This window comes from Lepus europaeus, chromosome X (genome assembly GCF_033115175.1).
Source record: "Lepus europaeus isolate LE1 chromosome X, mLepTim1.pri, whole genome shotgun sequence".
NCBI classification, from domain to species: Eukaryota; Metazoa; Chordata; class Mammalia; order Lagomorpha; family Leporidae; genus Lepus; species Lepus europaeus.
In genome coordinates this window covers 122037612-122059659 of record NC_084850.1, presented here as the reverse complement: position 1 = coordinate 122059659, position 22048 = coordinate 122037612, and the positions used below count along the sequence as shown (strand labels likewise).

At 38.1% G+C, this 22048-nt stretch overlaps 1 pseudogene; it reads right to left on the bottom strand.

Annotated features, from left to right (window-relative positions):
• LOC133752857 (G2/mitotic-specific cyclin-B2-like) overlaps positions 1 to 15292 on the bottom strand; it is a 58275-nt pseudogene extending 42983 nt beyond the window's left edge.
• Between the last annotated feature and the right edge of the window lie 6756 nt (positions 15293 to 22048).

The window sequence follows — 22048 nt, the reverse complement described above, 5'->3', positions numbered from 1 at the left end:
AAGTTAACAGCACTTATTTTAATTTAAAAATGATATACTGTAAAGTAAAAATCTTATAAAAGTATATTTTAGGGGCAGGCATTTGTCCCAGCAGTCAGATGCTGTTTCAGATGCCCCCATCGCATATTCGAGTGCCTGGGTTTGATAACCAGCTCGGTGTCCTGACTCCAGCTTCCTGCTACTGCAGATCCTGAGAAGCAGTAGTGATGGCTCACGTAATTGGGTTCCCCTCACCTGTGTAGGAGACCTTGATTAAATCTCTAGCTCCTGACTTTGAGCTGGCTCAGCCCCAGCTCTTACAGGCATTTGGAAATAAACCAATGAATTGAAGCACTCTCTTTGCCTCTCAACTAACAAATAGCCTTACATTTAACAAATATATTTATCAAAATTATAGTTGTATATGTATTAGTTATTAACTCTACCACCATCTTTGCATAAACACAAAAGCAGATAATAGTATCCCTTTAGTATTTAGGTTTTCCCATGCTTTGTGTTGGCAACACAATGTTACATAACAAATTTTAATGCAAGCATCTCTTCCTTTCAAATTTAGTTGAGGCTTGGGGTTGGGGAAGAGAGATCCATCCCATCCACTAGTGCACTCCCCAAATGCCCACAAGGGTCAGGACCAAAGTTGAAGCCAGAATCCAGCAACTCAATCTGGATCTCCCAGGTGGCTGGCAGGAACCCAGCTACTTGAGCCGTCATGACTGCCTCCCAGGGTCTGCATTAGCTCCAAGTTCGAGTCAGAGGCTGAGTATGAAACCAAGATACCCTGATGTAGGAGGTGGGTATCTTAACTGGAGTCCTAACTGCTAGACCAAATACCTGCCCCTGGAAACACTTTTAAACAATCAGGGTTGAAAGGATCACACAACTCCCTTTATCGTAACACTGTTGATGCACAAGTAACTAACACCTTAGACGTCCCTGTAACATTTGAAATATCAGGGAGTTACAGATAGTCCATTAACCAGAAATAAAGCATCATTCTCAGGAGATCATAGAACACAAAAATTTGTAAGAGCCTACCTTTAAGAACCATGGGATTCCTTGTCTCCAACTTTCTTTTATCCTTCTGTTTCGTAACGATGCCCCAGCCTGTTTGCTCAGCTCTCTTCCATCGGTGGCCTCGCCTCTGCTTATTCAGCTCGCTGATTTGGTCTTCTCCTTGATGAAGAAGCACTGCTGTCCTTAACGTCTGTTTATCAAAGGAAAATATCTGCCAAACTAAAGCTTCTCAAACACTGCGAGAGAATTTTAGAGTTGCTTCTGGGACAACCCACCTCCGAACTTTCGAGTCTTGAGGCGGGGCTTGTGAATTCATATTTGTAAAACAGTACAGGTGTTATCAATCGGCTCAGAACACACTTTCAGTAGCACTATAGGGGAGGAGGAACTTTTCTCCTTAGAACACCTTAAAAATACATTTCAGGTGCTTTATTGTGCTAACAGAGTCATGCTCTTTTTTTCTCTTACTGAGATCACCTGGCATATAGGGCAGGGAAATAGAGAAAATAGTATTCTAGATATTTAAAAATAAATGAACATAGCCGGCGCCGTGGCTTAACAGGCTAATCCTCCGCCGTGCAGCGCCGGCACACCGGGTTCTAGTCCCGGTTGGGGCGCCGGATTCTATCCCGGTTGCCCCTCTTCCAGGCCAGCTCTCTGCTATGGCCCGGGAAGGCAGTGGAGGATGGCCCAAGTCCTTGGGCCCTGCACCCGCATGGGAGACCAGGAGAAGCACCTGGCTCCTGCCTTTGGATCAGCACGATGTGCTGGCCGCAGCGGCCATTGGAGGGTGAACCAACGGCAAAAAGGAAGACCTTTCTCTCTGTCTCTCTCTCTCACTATCCACTCTGCCTGTCAAAAAATAAATAAATAAAAATTAAAAAAAAATAAATGAACAAATAAAACTAGACTAAAAGACATGAAGGGTTCCTTAATGGTGACATTGAATTGACAGTTTACATTTAGACATAAATGAATTGAAGTGATAGCTCGCTTGTTAAAATGAACAGCTGATTATAATTTTTCTTCTTCTGAAGGCTCTAATTGGCTCATGATTTCACTCAACCAATTGAGAGATAAAGGCAAAATTTCTGTTGACTGATTCTCTTTTTCTTCTTTTTTTCTCTTCTTTCTTTTGTTCCTTGTAGTTGTTTCATAGGTTGCATATTTTAGGGCTTAAATTTGATCACATGCCAGTAAAGTGATTAGTACTCTTTAACCTAAACCATTTGTTGAAATGTTTTAATCTAGAAGAAAACCAAAGCTACTAAACTATATCAAAGGGCAGAAACCAAAGATCCTTAGGAGAATTTGGTAGGGACAAACTTGAGTGGCTCAGTTTTTCTAATAGTCATTTAGTTTGGAAAGAAGTCTTATGGGACTTAGTCATTAATGTTCACGTAATAGTCTGCTAAATCAAATTGAGGAATTCTTTTTTTTTAGATTTATTTTGAAAGTCAGAGTTTCAGAGTTACATTGAGCATGAAGGAGAGGCAGAGAGAGAGAGAGAGAGAGAGAGGGGGAAAGAAGGAGAGAGGGAGAGAGGAAAAGAGGGAGAGAGAGGTCTTCACCCGCTGGTTCACTCCCCACTTGGCCACAACGGCAGGAGGTGCGCTGATCCAAAGCCAGGAGCCAGGAGCTTCTTCCAGGTCTCCTACGTGGGTGCAGGGGTCCAAGGACTTGGGCCATCTTCTACTAGTTTCCTAGGCCATAGCAGAGAGCTGGGTCAGAAGTGGAACAGCCAGGACTTGAACTGGCACACATATGGGATTCTGGCATTGCAGGCAGTGGCTTTACCCATTATACCACAGCGCCAGCCCCAGAGGAATTCTTAAAAACTATTATTTTATGATTATTTTTGAAAATGTAAATCCCAAAGTGGTAATTGAAAGTAACTTTCCAGTAGAAAAAATATTCTAAAAGACCTCACCCTTTTTTTTTTTTTTTTTTTTTTGACAGGCAGAGTGGATAGTGAGAGAGAGAGACAGAGAGAAAGGTCTTCCTTTTTGCCGTTGGTTCACCCCACAATGGCCGCTGCGGCCGGCACACAGCGCTGATCTGAAGGCAGGAGCCCGGTGCTTCTCCTGGTCTCCCATGGGGTGCAGGGCCCAAGCACTTGGGCCATCCTCCACTGCACTCCTGGGCCACAGCAGAGAGCTGGCCTGGAAGAGGGGCAACCGGGACAGAATCTGGTGCCCCGACCGGGACTAGAACTGGGTGTGCTGGTGCCGCAAGGCGGAGGATTGGCCTAGTGAGCCACGGCGCCGGCCCCATTTTTTTTTTTTTTTTAAGATTTATTTATTTGACAGGCAGAGTGACTGGTTGAACCAGGCCAAAGCCAGAGCCATGAATTCCATTCAGGTCTCCCATGTGTGTGGCAGGACCCAAGTACCTGGGCCAACTTCCAGTGCTTTCCCAGGCACATTATCAGGGAGCTGGATTGGAAGCAGAGCTACTGGGACAGCCAATACCAGATTTGACATCTCTTCTCAGATTTGGGAAAATTTACCTGGTGCCAATGAAATGCTTCTTTTAAGGCTTTAGTAGTCAGAATCACAGCATGCAATTTGGTCTTTCTACTCTTTTTTTGGACAATATGGCTAGCAGTGCATTAAGCCTATAAGCAAAGTAAATCGAAAGTATGTTATTGACAAAATTATACAGAAAAAAAAAAAGAAGGAAAGGAAGGAGAGGGATTAAGGGAGGGAGGGAGGGAGGAAGTATGATTATCTTCTTAGAATTCTATCTGTGAAATATATGAAATCTGTTCTTTTTGTTAATAAAAATTTAAACAGAGAATTTCTCAATATAATTTTTATGCCAAGGTATTTTATACACATGCACTTCCAGAATAAGAACATTCATATACATTTTTTAATTGGAAAGGCAGAGAGACAAAGAAGGCTCACTTACCAAAGGCCACAACCACCAGAGTTGACCCAGGCTGAATCCAGGAACATTGAACTCATCTGGGTTTCCCACAAGTGTCTCAGCCATCCCCTGCTGCCTCCCAGGGTGTACACTAGCAGGAGGCTGGAATCAGGAGCAAAGCTAGGGTTAGAACCCAGGCACCCTGGAATGGGATATGGGTATCCCAGACAGTGTCTCTCTCAACTGCTGTGCCAAGTACATACACCCAGAATAAAGACTTTTAAATGCCTAAAAGCTACTTTGTTCTGTTTCCTTCATGAGCCGGAGATCAGCAAGTGCTATCAGGAGAGAGAATATGTGAATTAAGTCTTCATCAATTAATTGGACAAAATAAGATTATGGAGGGAATACGATGTACCAAAGCAGAGATTTGGAGAATATGTTGTAATCTTTAATTCATTTTAAACAGCATAGGCATCTATCAGTATCTTATTAACATATATGTTAAGAAATGTCACTTCTTAAACATGCTAATTGTGTCCCATATGCTAAATCAAAGCACTTACAATTCCTGTAAGGTTCTCTGTCATCTAGTACCCATTTACCTTGCGCTCTCCTTGTTCCCTCCGTTGTAGCCATCAGATGGATCTTCATCCACTCCCCAAACAGGCCACTGAAACTGCTACCACAGTACTTTTGCATTCAAAAAATATTGGTCTCATCTGAAATATCCTTCCTCCAATATATACGTATGGCTTGATCTAAGTACTATCTCAGCAACGCTTGCATAGGCCAGCATACATCAAATTGTAACCCCCACTCCTGTCACTTACTATTGCTATCCCTTATTTAATTTTTTCCCTTAGTAAATGTAACATTTTAATCATCTACCTTCCTGGCCGGCGCCGTGGCTTAACAGGCTAATCCACCGCCTGCGGCGCTGGCACACCAGGTTCTAGTCCCGGTTGGGGCACCAGATTCTATCCCGGTTGCCCCTCTTCCAGGCCAGCTCTCTGCTATGGCCCAGGAGTGCAGTGAAAGATAGCCCAAGTCCTTGGGCCCTGCACCCCATGGGAGACCAGGAGAAGCACCTGGCTCCTGCCTTCAGATCAGCGCGGTGCACCAGCTGCAGCGGCCATTGGAGGGTGTACCAATGGCAAAAAGGAAGACCTTTCTCTCTGTCTCTCTCTCTCACTGTCCACTCTGCCTGTCAAAAATAAAAAAATAAATAAATAAATATTAATCATTTACCTTCCTTCTACCGCATAATCTCCACGAAAGCAAAGATTTTTGTCACTGTACTTTACTTGTGTGTTGTCTAAAGGAATAATTACCAGCCTTACAGGATACTAAAAAATATTTTTGGAATGAATTCATAAATGAATGAACATATTTATGAAAAAAGTACTATACCTTATACATGAACTGAAAGCTACTATTTGCTTCTACGTTATTAGCATCCTTTTCTAAATCAAGATATTTTTCTACCCATTATTTATTATGCAATCACCAGGAAGATTTCAGAACTATTAACCTGAACATTGTGCCATGCTGCAAAATCTTCAGTATCCAAATAAAACAGCCACTACAATGTCTTTATTACTTTTCTCTCAGGCATTGAAGCTTAGGAATGCTTTTGAGTTTGAAAATTGCAGGACAGTTTTAATAGGACCAGGAATAAACTCTAGCAAAATTAACTCATATAATTGGTCTCCGGTTGCTTTTTTAAGTTGTATATGTGTGTATATTACCATGCTATTCTTACCATATGACACAAAGCCGTGTATTCAAAATCATTTTAGGTCAAATATTTCTTTTTTTTTTTCTTTTGACAGGCAGAGTGGACAGTGAGAGAGACAGAGAGAAAGGTCTTCCTTTGCCGTTGGTTCACCCTCCAACAGCAGCCGTGGCTGGCGCGCTGTGGCCGGCGCACTGCGCTGATCCGATGGCAGGAGCCAGGTGCTTCTCCTGGTCTCCCATGCGGGTGGGGTGCAGGGCCCAAGCACTTGGGCCATCCTCCACTGCACTCCCTGGCCATAGCAGAGAGCTGGCCTGGAAGAGGGGCAACCGGGACAGAATCCGGCGCCCGACCGGGACTAGAACCTGGTGTGCCGGCGCCGCTAGGTGGAGGATTATTAGCCTGTTGAGCCACAGCGCCGGCCTAAAAATCATTTTAGGTCAAATCTTTCAATCTTAAAAGATTCAAAATATCTTAACATTGTGTCAACATAATTAGAATTAATTACACTTAGAATTGCTTTAAAACAATAGCCATTGCACCCTTGATAACTCACTGCTTTTCAAGAAGCATGAACAAAAGGAGACATGAGCCTGATACTCATCAGGCTATACCATTTTCAGGACTGTATATACATGTTATAATGGAAGCTTCTAGTGCTTGCTTCTTATCAGGCATTCCTGATAGAATTGAAACTTATGGTTGATCTCGTCTTGAAAAATGTTTTAAATTAAAAAATGGAAGTTTATCAAGCTTTGGAAACATAGTCTTTCTTCTTAGTCCTACGGTTATGATTTTAGAGTTAAATTTCATAACTATGTACTTCTCTATACTTCTTCATTCTTCACATATTTTTTGCTTAACTCATACATTTACGGGCATAACTGATCCATACATTTAACATTTCTAAAGGTGACCTGGTGGTTTATATAGTCACTCCTAACTTCTGCACTTCTATAAGACAATGAAAAATTAAGTCCTCAACATTTTAAGAGGTGATACAATTTTCTGTAATATTCTCTACCAGCTGTTTCTAGTCTCCTTTGCTGGCTGCTACTGTCCTATTGAACCTCTAAATAATGGAGTGCTCCAGAATTTGGATGTGTGACCTCTGATCTTTTCACCCTACATTTGTTATTTTGATGATCTCTTGAAGTCATTGTCATACAGCCTTAACTGCTAGTTGCTACCAAATATGTAACAGCCCAGACCTCTCTTCTGACGGCTGGACTTGTGTATCTAATAGCCTACTCAGTTTTCACTGTGCATGATAGACAACTGTCCAAAACTGAGGTTCTAATTTTTCTCCTCATATCTTCACCTCAGTTTCTCATATGTTAATAATCCAAAATATTTGATCTCATCCTTGATACCTCTCATTCTCTCACATCCACATCCAACCTGTCATATTTGATTATTTCTGTATTCAAAATATATCTGGAATGTTACTGCTTCTCAAGGCTGCTATGTTAATGAATTTAGGGAGCACGTGCATATGCATGCCTTACAAATGTTGTGTCCTAGATTGGCACAGTACATAACTGCTCACATAACTATTCATACTGCAAAATTAACATATTCTTGCTGTCTTGTAATATGGCACTTTGTCTGATATAGACCTAGTCTAAGCAGCTGCAAGCTTTTGCCTGCAATACCAAAATAATATCCCAATAGGTCCCTCTGAAGCCATTCTTGCTTCACTGTAAAGTGTACATGAAAACATGCCATCCCTATGCTCAAAACCTTCTAGATTCTCTTCTCAATCATGTAAGCAACATATCTATATCAGGTCTAGCCTTCCATACATTACCCCTTTTAACATCAACTCCTATGACATGTAGAATAACTCACTTTGTTTTAGTCACAGATTTCTTCCTTGTTTCCTGAAAAGTCCATCATAATCTGCTGTCTTTCATCTGAAACAATACCACCACAGACAATCATTATCTGCATAATTAAAGATCTCAACTTCTTTAGGTCTTCTACATGACATGTCACTATTTCACTTTCTTTCCCATCCTATCTAAAATTTGAACACCTTTCTCCCCACCTTTTTTTCTATAAGTTTTATTTGTATTAATTTGAAAGGCAGAGTTATAGAAAGAGAGAGAGAGAAAGGGAGGGGGGAGAGAGACAGAGTGAGCATGAGATATATCTTCCATCTGCTGGTTCACTCTCCAAATAGCCCCAACAGCCCAGCCAAAGCCAGGAGCCAAGAGCTTCTTCAGGTCTTCCACATGAGTATAAGAGCCCCAGCATTTGGGCCATTTTCTGCTCCCTTCCCACCAGCAGGGAGCTGGATTGAAAGTGGTGCAGCCAGGACTCGAACTGGGATCTGTATGGAAAGCCAGCCTTGCAGGCAGCAGCTTAACCCACTAGGCCACAACACTGCCACTTCCCTTTCCCCTTACACTCCTCGTACCCTTTTTAGTTGTTCTTAGTAATTACCACCCTCTACAATATGATATAATCTACTTTTTTTTAATTTTTTTTTATTTTTTAACTTTTATTTAATGAATATAAATTTCCAGTGTACAGCTTATGGATTACAATGACTTCCCCCTCCCATAACTTCCCTCCCACCCACAACCCTCCCCTCTCCCGCTCCCTCTCCCCTTCCATTCACATCAAGATTCATTTTCAATTCTCTTTATATACAGAAGATCAATTTAGTATAAAGATTTCAACAGTTTGCACCCACATAGAAACACAAAGTGAAACATACTGTTTGAGTACTAGTTATAGCATTAAATCAAAATGTACAGCACATTAAGGACAGAGATCCCACATGAGGAGCAAGTGCACAGTGGCTCTTGTTGTTGACCCAACAAATTGACACTCTAGTTTATGGTGCCAGTAACCACCCTAGGCTCTTGTCATGAGTTGCCAAGGCTATGGAAGCCTTCCAAGTTTGCCGACTCTGATCATATTTAGACAAGGTCATAAAAGACAGAGTGAGGATAGTAACCAATGATCCTAAGAGTGGCATTTACCAGGTTTGAACAGTTATACAGCATTAAGTGGGGAAGAGGACCATCAGTACACACATGTTGGGAGTAGAGCCATTGGTGGTAGAGTAGAGGTTATGATTACAGAGGAATGAGGCCCAAGTATGCTAGACAGGGCCTAGAACAAAGGCAGAGTCATTATTAGAGGAGCTAAGAAAGGTGCTGTCTAAGCTACAATTAAGTTTTCTGATTGAGAGGCAAATAGAACCTGATAGAAGGGGCTTGATAATAATCTGGTGGGCTTTAGGCCTTGTAAGTTAAGAGGCCCAGACCTATCTATCTCTTCACATGGGGTATATCCTAAGGGAGGTGTGAACCTCCTAGGGGAAGGCACTCTGTTGACTTACATTACTTGGCTGGCCTGGGAGGAGAGCTGGCCAGGTAAAGGCAGGGGGCATCTACTTTTATATATATATATATATATATATATATAATCTACTTTTATTGTGTTTACTTTATCTCTTATTTTCTGGGATGTAACTTGTCTGAAAGAACACATTTTTGCTTTTTTTTTTTTTTTTTGATCACTTAGATTTCCACAGTATCTAGAGGAAAGTCTGGTACAAGTCAGTGTTCAAAAACCATATGTTAGGATAAGCAACGTTTAAGACTTTCCAAATGCAATTATCTGTTATGGGTAATGAATAGGAATCCAATATTATATAATCATCAACTTAGCCTGTGATAAAGTAGTTTACAGGTGCCAGCAATACAATGGATGCTCAACTACTCTTGATTCTTGGGAAAACACTGTCAGAGTAGCTGGACAAAACAGCACCTGTAACATTAAAGACAAATATATTAGAATGGAGGGCCAGATGTTTTCAACAGTGGTTAAGAAACTGCTGTGATGCCTGTATCTCATATCAGAGTGTCTGGGTTCAAGTCCCAGCTCTGCATCCAATTCAACACTTTATGGTAATGCACAGCCTGGGAGGCAGCAATAATGCCTCAAGTACCTGGGCACCAGCCACCCATGTGAGTATCCTGGAATGAGTTCCTGATTCTATCTTCACTACTTCATTAATTTCATTATCCTACAGATAGCTTTAGTGTTTACTGGAGGGTCGAAACAAAACATAAGATGCATATCACATAAAGTGCACATACTTATATTTATTTAATATGTTGCTAAAAATAAAAAGCACTGTATTAGGAAAACCTAAAGGTAGAAAAGCTGCATTGTACACAAATTCTTGTTCTCTCATCATTCTTGATCTGGCATAGCTGGATGTAGCATGAAAAATGGTTTAGCAGAAAGAACCCCCATCTATCATGTCGCTTGATATGTTTATAGGAAAAAGTACATGAGGGAGAGATTAGCTAGTCACTTCTGAAATAATGATAGATTTTTGTTTGTAGAAACTTGTCATATAGCAATTCTTAGGAGAGACTTGCCCTGCCATGAGCCAGATATTAGGGTAAGGTAAAAGGTAAAGTCATATCTATTTTAAAAAGTGGGCGTCCACCAGTTTACAAAGTCAGATAAACATGAGCCTTGATGAAAGCTCTACTTGTATTTAATAATTGAACATCCAAGGGGCTATTGCAACTCTACAAGATTTTGGTTGACAGATTATCTGAGGCCAGTTGGAGATGTCAGGTTGGTTCATCGTGATTTTTTATTCAATGAAAAAAATCTATTTCTTTTTAAAAAAGATGTATTTTATCTATTTGAAAAGCAAAGCTATGGATAGAGAGGGAAAGCAAGAGTGAGTGAGTGAGAGAGATCTTCCATTTGCTGGTTCATTCCCTAGATGACTGCAACACTCTGGCTCAAGCCAAATCCAGGAGCCTGGAACTCCATCCCAGTTTTCTACATGGGTATCAGGGGCCCAAGTACTTGGGTCATCTGCTGCTAATTTCCCAAGCACATTGGCAGGGAACTGGAATAGAAGTAGAAGCTGGGACTGGAACTGGCACTCATGTGAAATACTGGCATTGCAGGCAGTGGCTTAACCCACTATACTACAATGCCAGCCCACAAAAACCTATTTCTGCTGGCCCTTTTTAGCTCAAAGATAATGTACCAAAGTTGTTTATTAAAAATGCTTATGAATCACATATCTGAATGGATGGTGTATTTTAGACACTCAGTAATCATTCATTGATGTTGAATTCAAAACGCAAGAAATTGGGTTATGAGATTATAATAAAGACTATACTACATGCTAATTATTTCTCATTTTATTTATTTCTCATAGCAACTCCATAATGCATATGTCATTTTCTTAATCCCACTTCACATTTATTGAATCTCAGTCTCTGGAATTATCTCAACTAATCATGCTGCTGTTAAATAAGGGTCATAAATCAAATCCTGGTACTATGTTTCTTCTAGAATCTATACTCGTAACTTACTAGGCATGTTGCCTCCCAATTTCTTTCATCAAGATAGCAAGATAGCATGAAAGAAGAGAATGACATATTTTCCTTTCTTTCCATGTCAAATATTCTATTTATATTTATATTAGTTTTATGTGAAAAAAAGGAGTTTCTTGTGAGTTGCATATTTTATGATAGAAATGGCAAAGAAATAAGGATCTGTTTCTGTGACTATAGCAACTTAACTCAATCAAATCATTTAGATTCTCTTCTACCCTTTTCTATAAAATTGGGGTAAATTGGCCACTTAGCTTCTTAGGGGCATTGGTATTAATGACTGACTACCTATACTAAGATCTGCAAGATTACCGAGAAGGCAGTATGCAAAAATGAATTACAAATGACTAGGGTTAGGGATTTCAATTCCCAGAAAGATTTAGAACTCTTTAACAAGGTGAAAAAGCACAGATGAGTAGAGCATGGAATAAGAAAATGTTATGTCTGGACATGGGCAGGAAAGTACAGACTTAAAAATGAAAGTTCTCATTGTCGTGGGAAATGCATAATTGCATTTAAGAAGATTTTAAAGGTTAAGAAAAAGTCTATTTCTCTTCTACTTTTGCCTTTTGGGGAACAAAGTTAGATTAATGACATGATAGTTTATATAATATATCATGGTGTTAGTGGGGTCATTAGCTCAATAGTGTCCATATCTACATTAATTCAGAGAATTATTATAGTTCTATTTGGTTTTACAGGTCTACTATTGGAAGAAGTTCATTTGGAAGAGAATTATTCCTTTCACTTGTTTCTCTTCAATTATGTGTTTAATCTCCCTAGGTCTGCTTAGTCACCTGGACACTTTTATCATATATCAGGTATCTAAATATATCTGGTTTTGTTTACTAATACTTACAAAATACAAACAAATTCTTATAGAGTCCTTCAAGCTTTTTAAGACTTTTCTTTTAATTAAGTCTGCATATTCATACTATCTTTGGAATTCAAATACAACATGCTCAAGTGCACCTGGGGAAAAAAGTAAAGAAAGTTTAGCTTTTGAGACTTTCCAATTCACCAATGTTACTGTGATAGGAAGGATAATCCTCCCCTGTTTCCTCAAAGATATCCATATCCTAATTTATGGGACCAGTGAATATGTTAGGTTACAGAGCAAAGGAGAATTAGATTTGCAGATGCAATTAAGGTTGATAATCAGCTATATAAAGAACATTCTAGATTTTCCAAGTGGGTTCAGAGTAATCATGATGGTCCTTGTAAGTATAAAGGGTAGCAGGGGAGTCAGAGGATGTTGGAATCAGAGGCTAGAGCGATAAAATTGTTGACTTTGAAGATCCAAGAGGGCCGTGAGCTGCTAAGAAATGCAAGTAGCCACTAGAAGCTGGCAAAGGCAAGAAATAGATTGCTGCCTAAATCCTCCAGGAAAACATCAGTCTTGCCAACTGTGTAATTTATCCCAGGAAAGTACATATTGGAATTCTCACCTTCTGACCTTAAGGTAGAAAATCTGATTTGTTTTTAGTTATTAAGTTTATTAACATGCTAAAAACAAATAACATGGTTTTGTTGACTTACTTGCATAAAAAATACAATACTTTTTCCTTTTTCGTTATTATACTCTTGTTGATCACTGCTTTAATCTTTATTATTTCCTTAATTTGGCTACCTTTGGCTTTAATTTACTATTTTTTTAAAAATTCTTTAAGGTATAAACTGAGTTTGGAACAAAGTAGGTGAAGAACAACACAAGAAGGTCTGTTCTCATCACTACTATTCAATATCATGCACGTAATTCTAGTTAATGCAAAAGGTGGGAAAGCCAAATCAAAGATATTCTATTTGGAAACAAAAGAAATGAAGCTGTCTTTTTTTCCTAGATGTCTGTTTATGGACAAAATGTAAATAATCAACTTCCTGAAACTAATAATCAGTTTTAGTAAGGTTTCAGGATACAAGGTTAATATACAAAAGTAAATTGCTTTCTTATATATCAGCAGGAAACAACTGGAATTTGAAATTAAAATAAAAAGGTACAATTTATATTAGCACTCAAAACTGAAAAACTGATGCATCTTGACTTACAATGGGATTATGTCTTGATAAACCCATTATGTATTGAAGAATCATAAGTTGAACATCCATTAAGTCAGGGACCATCTATACTTAGTTATAGATAAAACAAATATGTGTAAGGTTGGCTGTAGTTTGGATATAGTTTATATTCTTTAAGGATGTATGCATTGGAAGCTTAATTCCAAATATGGGGATGTAGATAGGTGATGAGGTCTTCAAGAGGTGCAGTTTAGTGGGAAGTGGTTAGGTCATGGGGGGTGCTACCCTTAGAAGTGACAAGGGGTTCTTGTGGGACCCTGGTTAGTTTCCATGAGAGTGGCTTGTTATGAAAGAGTGAGCCTGCCCTAAGTATCATTCTCTGGCTTCACATAACTACATGCACTCCTACCACTGTGATGCCATCCACCATGGGGGCCTCGCGAGGGCCTCGCGGAAGCTAGCACTACGCTCTTTAACCTATAGAACTGTGAAATAAATACATCTCTTTTCTTTCCAAATTACCTAGGCTTAAGTGTTTTGTTATAAAAATAGAGAGCAGACTAATACAATAACTTTAGAAGGAAATTACAAAACTCTGATGAGGGAAAACAGAGAAGGTGCAAATCAGTAGAGAGATATTCCACATTCATGCATAAGACTCAATATTGTTAAGATGTCAATTCTTCTCAAGTGTCTGGAGGCTCAACTCAATTCAAATTAAAATCTGGTAAATTATTTTGTGACTGTCAACAAATGGATTCTAAAATCATGTATAGGTAAAGGACAAAGAATAGCTGCCATGGTGTTGGAGAGTAATAAAGTTGGGTGTCTGACACTGCCAAACTACAAGGTTTATCGTCAATCTATAGTAATTGAGACAGCATGGTGTTGCTAAAACTATAGACAACTAGATCAATGTCATAGAATAGTCTAGAGATAGACACACAAATTTAGTTCACCAGTCTTTGACAAAGGAACAAAGCAATTCAGTGGATAAAGGAAAGTTATTCAAATAAATGGTGCTAGAAAAATTAGATATTTATTAAAAAACTAACAAATATAAACACAGTTCTTACCCCTTTCATAAAACTACCTTAGACTTAATGTAAATCCCAATGTAAATGTAAATAAAGAACAAAAACTATAAATAACTAGAAGATAACATAAGAAAAACTCTGACATCAAATGCCAAAAGCACAGTCCATAAAGAAAACAATGCATAAGTTGGACTTTCTTAAAATTAAATGCAATTGACATGGTTAAAAGGCTGAAAGACAAGCTATAGAGTGAGAAATATTTTCAAAGCACAAATATAATAAAGAATATTCAAAATACTCTAACTCTTAAATCTCAACAATAAGAAAAAAAGACAATTAAAAATCAGCAAATGGGTGTTCCTGAGGCCTCCAGAGGCTGGCCTCAGCCTCTAGGTAGGACTTGGGGCCCGTATGGAGCACCGGGCTGCCTCTTGCGTGCCCTGGGGTGGGCGAGAGGCAGACCAAGCCCAACACGGCCAGGCCTGCTGGCCTGACCATGGGCCTCTCTCAAGCCACGGCCTGCATTCTGCCCTGCGTTCGGCCAGGCAACTGAGCTCAGCCCTGAAAATAAATAAATAAATAAATAAATAAATAAATAAAATCAGCCAATGATCTGAACAGATACCTTACCAAAGGTGATACACAGATGGCAAATAAACATATGAAAAGATGTGATCATAATATGTATTGAGAAATTATAAATTAAAACAACATGAGATACTACTACACACTTTCATAATGGATAGATTAAAACACTAATTTTATAATGGATAAAATTTAAAACACATTGATAAGGATGTGGAGCAACAGAAACTCATTCATTGCTGGTGAGAATGCAAAATTGTACAGTCATTCCTAAGAAAGTTTGAAAACACTTTGATGCTTGAATGTTTATAGAAGTTTCATTCATAATTTTCTACATTTGGAAATAGCCAAGATGCCACAAAGTACTGACATTTGTAGAAACATTATCCTGCATGTCTCTTGTGAGTGTGTGTGTGAATGAGATTAACATTAGAATAGGTATAACTGAATAAAACAGACTACCCTCTCTGATGTAAGTGGACCTTATCCAATCATTTCAAGACCTGATCCCTACGAAAAAGGCTGAGTAAATGAGAACTTCTGGTTGACTACTTCAGTAGATACCTTGGTTTTTTCTGCCCATCAAACTTGGACTGAAGCATCTGCTTTTCCTGGGTGTAAAGGCTGTCAGCTTCAGACATCATAAGTGGATCAAGTCTCCACCCTTTACAGCACCACTAACTTAGGTCTTTGGTGTTTACATGTCTGCGTAAGTTGGAGAGACAAATCTTGTTCAAACCATAGTACTTCTAAGTATTCCTATAAAATTAGGTTGTTACACTGCATACAGAGACAGACATAACTATCTGTAGAATTCAAGAGCTGAACATTAATACATAGATTAAAAGAATGGGAGAGGCTATACTTACAAATATTAGCCATAGGCCAGCGCCGTGGCTCAACAGGCTAATCCTCCGCCTGCGGTGTAGGCACACCGGGTTCTAACCCCAGTCAGGGTGCTGGATTCTGTCCCGGTTGCCCCTCTTCCAGGCCAGCTCTCTGCTGTGGCCCAGGAGTGCAGTGGAGGATGGCCCAAGTCCTTGGGCCCTGCACCAGCATGGGAGACCAGGAGAGGCACCTGGCTCCTGGCTTCGGATCAGTGCAGTGCACCGGCTGCCGAGGCCACTGGGGGGTGAACTAAAGGAAAAGGAAGATCTTTGTATCTCACTGTCCACTCTGCCTGTCAAAAAAAAGAAAAGAAAAGAAAAAAAATATTAGCCATAAAACAGAGTGGTTACTTTTATACCAAAGTAGACTTCCAAATATAGAATATTATTAGAATTAAAGGATGGTGTTTCAAAGCTCTAACAGTATTAAATAATTAAGAAAACATGGTAATTCTAAATGTGTATCCAACTAAATAAAGAGCTCAAGGGGCCAGTACCGTGGCTCACTTGGTTAATCCTCTACCTGCAGCGCCGGCATCCCATATGGGCACCAGGTTCTAGTCCCAGCTGCTCCTCTTCCAGTCCAGCTCTCTGGTGTGGCCCGGGAGGGCAGTGGAGGATGGCCCAAGTACTTGGGCTCCTGCCCCCGCATGAGAGACCAGGAAGAAGCACCTGGCTCCTGGCTTTGGATCAGTGTAGTGCCAGCCATAGCAGCCATTTGGGGGGTGAACCAATGGAAGGAATACCTTTCTCTCTGTCTCTCTCTTTCTCACTGTCTATAACTCTACCTGTCAAATAAAAAAAAAAGAGCTCAGAATATTCAAAGAAGTTTTGAACAATATTCTCACTAATTCTTAATTAGCATTTAAAGAGCCCAATAAAATGGATATAATTCATTTTGATTTTTTGCATCAGTGTAGATTCAATCTTTCTTGGAATAATCCAGAAGAATAAAAGGTATTATTCTCTTAAATTGAAATTTTAACTTATCAATTTATGCCTGGCTTTATTTACAACTTATATGTAGTGAAAAATGCAACATGACTATTCTAGGAGCTTAGAGAAAAATTCTGTAAAAACAACAGTTACAGACCAATAAATGACAACATCACTAATCTATGACATGAAAACAAGTTTCTGCATAAGTTTAGAAAAGTTTCAAAATGACTCCTTTCTAAGTGATTATTATCTCAAATACTTTTAACTATGAGAATGGCTAACATATCCACCTAACCATTTTTTTTTTCTTTTTAAGCCATAATCCTAGAAGCCACAAAGCAGAAACATAATGTGATAAATTTATTATCATATTGATCTTCTAGATCTTTGGCAATGTGTGTTTTTTGTCAGTGTATGTTTTTTCTGTCATCTGGATGTATTTAATTTTGGTAGATAAGAATGTTAAAATCGTCTGAAAGTCACATACTTCTCATTTAAAGGTTAATAAGATGAAACTTTACTTGAAAATTATTTCCTTATATGAAACTATGATTTTAATATTAAGTCTATTCTGAGGCACTTTGAACATTTGAAGCATACATCCCTTTCTCCTTTTACCTGTCCTTTTATTTCTTCTTGTCTTCTTCCTTTCTTTCCTCCACCCTTTCTCCTACCCTAGCTAAAACTAAAATAGTTCCACTTTTCTCTTTTCTTAATAGACCCTACTAGAAACCTCAGAGAAAAATACTATGTCCACATCGAAGCAAACAAAAACACAACCCTTAAATAAGGATTTCTCTATATTGGTCACTCAGAATCTTGGTAATAAGATGTGATACAGAGAAGTTATCACATCACTTCTAATTTAAGGATAAATGTTTACTTAGGGCACTGTTAAACCTTTAATTAAGAACTTATTCAGCTATTCAGGAAAATTCTTCCACTTACAAGGCTGTGTTGAGACAGTGGAATAAGCCTAGGTACTTGACAGCTGCTGACAGTACACTTAAAATGCATTTCAATTTTTAAATTAAAGAATATTAGCTTCATAGTATAGGTGAATCACACATTCCAAGAGTATTTATAGAGTAAAAGTGAAAAAGGATGGAGCAACCTTTTATTAAGTTGTAGGCCAAAAATTGATGTAATTTGCTTTCATTTGCTTGTATTTAGTATTAAAATCTTGACTTTTGTATGATTGATTTGTTTTAAGGTTAGCTATTCCATACACAGCAGGTATTCAATAAATAATGTTGACTGACAGGCAGTTAAATGTTAGAATGTGCTTCGTCCTTACAGGCAAATAGACACCTGGTGATTGATCATAGTCAGACATTCTTTAAAATATATTTTGTGCATGTTTCAGGCTAATTATTTGCTAAATTTAATTCTGAGTTCAAGTAGTTTATAACTATATTAATTAATCTGATTTAGCTTTTATTATGGATTTGCTGAAGCCCAGCTAGTAAAATGTTTTAGGGCTGTACTGTTTGCTGTTTAAAATTCTATTTTTAAAACTTATACATACACAAGGTAGTTTTTGTTCTACTATTGCTGTGGTAAATTCCAGAAGAGTAACTCTAAAAGATTACTGTTTAATTATTAAGAAGAAAAGTCAATGAATTCTATGTTTGTTTCTTTTAAAACATGAAGCTATATTATATGAAGTCAGACTTTCTTATAAGCAACTTAATGTTTGATAACTGTAACTATTATTTTTCCCAACATGGCAATAACTCTCTCAGGTCCCTACTCTTTAAAGTATTAGGAACCTATTAATGCCATATTGTGAAGATAGTTCAGGTGTATGTAAATGTCCTTATTTAAATGTTCCATTTAATTTCTCCCAGTACATAGAATTCAGAGAAATTAGATTCTTTGGAAATAATTCCATGTCATTGCCTCTGTTATGGTGACCCAAATTAATAACTATATTGGACAAAAAAGCTTGAAATGAGTGACTTTAATCACTCCAAAATATATTTTAAGCATTCGTTATCTATAACATTCAATGGATTCTTTTATCCAGACATTTTCATTACTCACAACTGGGTAGTAGGAGATAAGAAGTACTATGCCATAATATTTTACATTTATCCATGCATATAATATTGTATTTGAATAAAAACATCTAAAACTGAATTATCACTTTAGATAAGCTCCCAAAATGATACTAGAAAAACAATATTAAAACAAAACAGAATATTGGGTAAAATAATCCAAAGCCTACACTTGTAATGTGGAGTACAGTAATGTTTGTCACACTTATAGCGGAGTGTTCTGAACATGATTAAATTGAAACTTTTAAGGTACTATATGACACATTTTAATATACTTCCTTCTTTTCCATAAAGTAATGACAACTAAAGCTTTCCCTGAAAGTCCCTTTCTTGGCACCAAGTGATGTTCCCAATTATGAATTAGTTTTAACAAAAGATTTTTTTTTTGGAAAATGATACAGAATAATAGAAATAAAAAGAGATTTTTTAGATGCTCTAATTACTACCCTCTTCTCTACCCTCACATTTAACAAATGAAGAGGTTCAGAAAAAGTTAAAGGACAAGTCCCATTCTCAAGATACTTCAATTTTAGTGAAAGACCTGGGCAGAAACCCAAGCATCCTGGTACTGAATTCTTTGGATTACCTTTCACTATTTTGTATAAAAAGTCTTGTTTCTGCACTCTTAGCTTAAGCATACTATTTATACAATATGCCATACTGAGCTGCTCTATGTAATTGTGTGTGTTGTGTGTACGTATGTGTGTACAACACCCTGAGTCAATGGATTCCATGGTTATATGGATCTCATGTTAACTAATTCAATAACATTTAAGTAAAACTTATATCTTCTCAAAGGACATGTTTGTATCAAGATTTCACACAAATAACTATATTTTCAAGTGACATTTTGTAGAATTCTATTTACTGACAGAATTTGGCTGGAATCTGTAACTCATTTGTTCCATATTTACTGATAAAAACATATCATACTTCTGAAAATATTTCTAGTAAGAACTTAGGAGTTGTCATGCAATATTCAAATTATCTTGTATACTGCCTAAACTCTATGCTGTCTCATTGGAGACATCGAATAGAGACTTTAGAGGAAATACTAAGAGAGGAGCCATGATTATTCATTCATCTAATGTTATTTTTAATAGTAAGAGATGTAGCTTTAAACATACTTGCTCAATATTCTCTACTAGTGGGCCTGTCTTATTTGAATTTATCTCTGATTTTTTTGTATTATCCAGCTATACTACCACTTGTTAAACTGGAGAAAACTCTTCCTACCATTTTTCACAACTATGATGGTTCAGCTTATTTTCTTCAGTAACAGCTTTGAGTGTCTGGCTAGCATAAGCAAAAATTTGAAAGGGCATGAGGAATGTTATTAAATTAGACAAAGTACCAAAAAGCCAGCAAGAAAGATGCAGAAACAAGAAATACTCTAGAAATAAGGTAGCAGGAAGTAATTCATAGTCCTATCAAAGACACCCTTACTTCAATGAAGCAGCTCCAAATTTTGTTGGTGTTATCTTTGCATCACTTTTGTTTGTAGAGATTCAGAGTCTCAGAAATGAGATCTTAATTGATCTGACTGGGGCCATAAGCCTATTTTATGACTGAAAAGGAGTCAAGAATTACACATGTATGAAGATTACATGATACAGAAACTCAAAAAATATTGGAACACAATTAGTAACAAAAAATAGAAATACAAAAATCAATAAATGGGTACCCCAATGACATGACCAGGATGTTTTATTACTAATAATTTATATTTATGTGTGTATGTCAGTTATTAAACCAGAGAAAGTATTTCTATGTATTTCAGATACTGAAGAAAATCACTTAGGAAATATATATTTTAAAATAATTGCTGTTAAATAAATATGTACTTTTTATATTCATGCCACTCATAATATTTACAGAGGGTCTATTCTATGCCTTTCACTATATAAAGAAATGTACACAGGCAGCTTTTGGATGCTATTGGCCCTATCTTTCTCGAATGCCTTCTGTTGGCTTCCATGGTGTCACAATTTTTCCATTTGTTTTAATGTTTTCAAATCTTCCTTCTTTTTTCCTTTCTTCTTTCCTTTCTTCTATTATTCCTTCCTCTCTTCCTCCTTTCCCCCTCATATATCGAAAAACCACATTTATTGAAACCATTAAGGTTTAATGGATACCTGATTTTTCCCAGGCCCAGAATCTACAATGAAGAAACAAAAATGATTGAGCAAATTCTTGTTGTCATGGAATTTACATTCTAGTAGTAGAGTCATATCTTGGAAGCTAACAAATTATATCCTTCCAAATAATAATACATACTATGAAGGAAATAAAATAAGCATAAAAGACTAGATAGTGCCGGGGGAGAAAGAACACTTCTAGAGCTCACTTACAACTTGACCTCCAATGCTGGAGCTCCTCTAAGCTCTCTGCTGTGTTTTGATTATATTTTCACACTCTCCTGGTCTATTTTCCTCACTGCTGGGTAAGTTTCTATCATTAGGCTGACCACATCTTGATATGTCTCTAGTTTACATCTCTCTTCTCTTCTAGACAGGTTTATTTACTTCCTTTCAGACAGCTTTGTCTCCTTGTCCTACTGACCCATGAAACTCATCATGTTCAGAAGGCAGATCATTATATTTCTTCTCCTAAACTGCTTCTCACTCCTATGTTTCCCTCTTAGTGAATGGCATCACCATCTAATTAGCTGCTCAAGGCAGAACTCTAGCAAGTTTTTGATTTCTGTCTTCATTTCATCCTCCACATCTCATCAGTTACCGTTTTACATTTCAAGTTTCTGAATGAAGCTACTTGCCTATCTCCATCTTCACTGGCAACTGCAAAGTTCAGCCTAGAATCAATGCTTATTTGAATTTGATGGACCCCAAGTTTGGGAATCCAATGCGCTTGGGTGGTTGCCCAAAGACCCAAACTCCAGACCGGTAGATGCAAAAGCAAGAGGATTTTTATTAGGCGTTTGCGCAAACAGGTTCCCTGTCACCAGAGGCGAAGAGAAGCCCCGAGCAGCAGTTACAAGCATCTTTTAAAGGCAAAAACCACAGGATTAACATATTTTGTGGGGTTTGGCTTGATTGGCTAGTTTAAAGGTTACCATGGGTACTCATTGGGTCCTTTTAGATGGGGAGTGGCTTCCCCGGGCGGGGGTAAGGGGGCTATTTTCTCGGAATACCCGAGAAATGTTCTGCCCGTTAATCTTGGTGGAACATCTGGGAAGGGCGTCTGTGAAACCTGCCTGGGATCAGGCCCTGTTTCTTGTTCTCAGGCCTAGTTCCTTGTTTTTAGTTTGGCAACATTCTTACCCCCAAGCGTTAGCAAGCAAAGCTGATGTGTACAGAAGCAAGAGATCTGCAATTAGCTCTTAGCCACACTCGCCATAAAGCACACCAAACACCAGAGTAAGGGTCCCTTGGGTTTTTCAAATTAATTATCACAGCAGCCTTTTAATGAATATTTTTCCATGTGGCCTATTCTCCTCTATTGTCCACAAATTCAGTTAAGATAGCTTTTATAGAAACACTTTGAAAAGTCC